The 2,134-nt window shown below is 38.1% G+C and overlaps 1 non-coding gene across 1 annotated transcript; it reads left to right on the top strand.

The window, feature by feature from the left end:
• Positions 1-1,751: 1,751 nt before the first annotated feature.
• On the top strand, positions 1,752-1,858 carry LOC113748518. The gene has a single exon (XR_003464372.1). It is a non-coding gene; the product is annotated as a small nucleolar RNA R71 (small nucleolar RNA).
• The last annotated feature ends 276 nt before the right edge of the window (positions 1,859-2,134 follow it).

Below are 2,134 nucleotides of genomic sequence, written 5' to 3'. Positions count from 1 at the left end.
GATTTTGCTTGCCTTTTCTGAATTGGCTCAACTTTTCACCATTTTCTTCATGGAATGGAGAATTTATTAAGCCAACTTCCATCCTTATCTTCTCCTCCTTTGTTCCTACACCATGAAAGTTAGTACCAAGGACATTTATAAATTTAACTTCTTCGGTCCTTTCTTGGTTAACCTTTTCATCATATGGCATATTAGACACAAGAGCAGTAGGCTCTATACTCCCTTCTTTATTATCCAAATTGAATTCCAATTCCTCACCATTAACCCGTAATATAAGCTTACCTTTTTCTACATCAATTATAGTTCGTGCAGTGGCTAAAAACGGTCGTCCTAGAATAATTGGCATTCTCACATCTTCTTCAATATCTAAGACAACAAAATCCACAGGTATTATAGATTGTCTTACCTTTATGAGCACATTTTTCAAAATACCCATGGGACGTGTGATTGACCGATCCGCCAATTGCAATGTAATATTGGTAGCTTTTAGCTCTTGAAGTCCCAATCTCCGGGCAACCGATAACGGCATAAGTGACACACTTGCACCTAAATCACATAAAGCATTAGAAAAATGCAATTGACCAATAGTGCAAGGAATAGAAAAACTTCCCGGATCTTTCAATTTAAGAGGGAGTTTATTCTTAATCAATGCACTACACTCTTCCGTTAATGCTATCATCTCATTATCTACAATTTTCCTCTTCTTTGACATGATGTCTTTCAAGAAACGTGCATAAGAGGGAATCTGTGTTATAGCATCAATGAAAGGAATGTTAATGTGCAATTGTTTAAACATTTTGAAGAACTTTTCAAACTCCCGATCCTGTCCATCTTTCTTCAACCTGTGAGGAAAAGGTATCACATTAGAATTTAATTTGGGATGAAGTGCATCAATATCAATGATAACATGATCATTTTGACTTTCTTGCTCCCCTTCAATTTCTTGCTTCTTGTCTTTTTCACCACCTGAATTTTCAAAATCGAATCCCTCAACCGTTTTACCGCTTCTAAGAATGATTGCATTGACATGCTCTCTCGGATTCACTTCGGTTTTACTTGGTAATTCACCAGGGTTTCTATTGTTGATCACATTGGCAATTTGACCAATTTGAACCTCCAAGTTTCTGTACATCCCAGCTAATTGGTCCAACCGCCCCTCAACTCACTCGAATCTATCCGAAGTCACCTTAGCAAGTTTTTCCACCGCGATCTCCCAACTTGGTTTAGTTTCAGCCTGTGGTTGCCTTGGTTGAAATCCCGGCGGATTGGTTGGCCTTTGTTGATTGCCTTGATCTTTCCATCCAAAGTTTGGATGATTTCTCCACCCCGGATTGTAAGTATTCGAATAGGGATTAGTTGGAGCATTTCGGTTGTAATTATTGACAAATTGTACCTGCTCAGAATCAACACACTCATTAATATCATGTTCACCTCCACAGAAAGAGCAACAAGCTACGTGAGCATTAGATGAACTTGGGCTAACTCCACCTTGTCTACTCAATAACTTCATCACGTTATTCATTTGGGCACTCAACATATTGAGAGTGTCCATTTCGATCATACCTGCGTGACGTCTCGTATTACCTCTTTCATTGGCCCATTGGTAGTTATTTGCGGCCATTTCTTCTATCAAATTTTGAGCTTCTTGGGGTGATTTACCCATTAAAGCTCCACCTGCGGCTGCATCAATAATAGTTTTAGTGGAGAAAGATAAACCATTATAAAAGGTTTGTATAATTAACCATTCAGGCAGTCCATGATGTGGACATTTCCGAAGCAAATCTCTAAACCTTTCCCATGCCTCATATAATGATTCTCCATCCAATTGACTAAAACTAGTGATATCCATTCTAAGCTTAGCAGTCTTTCCTGGTGGAAAATACTTATTTAAGAATGCTCTTGATAAATCATCCCATCCGGTGAAAGTATTAGGAGCATGAGAGTGTAGCCAAAGTTTGGCCTTATCTCTCAATGAAAATGGGAACAATCTTAGCCTTATAGCATCATCACTAACTCCATTCATTTTAATTGTATCACAAATTTCCAAGAATGTAGCTAAGTGTGTATTAGGATCTTCTACTGCATTACCTCCAAATTGAGATTGTTGAACCATTTGGATAAGTGATGGTTTAAT

This window comes from Coffea eugenioides, chromosome 9 (assembly GCF_003713205.1).
Source record: "Coffea eugenioides isolate CCC68of chromosome 9, Ceug_1.0, whole genome shotgun sequence".
NCBI classification, from domain to species: Eukaryota; Viridiplantae; Streptophyta; class Magnoliopsida; order Gentianales; family Rubiaceae; genus Coffea; species Coffea eugenioides.
Note: the sequence above shows the minus strand (reverse complement) of the source record. Positions and strands in the feature narration are given on the sequence as shown.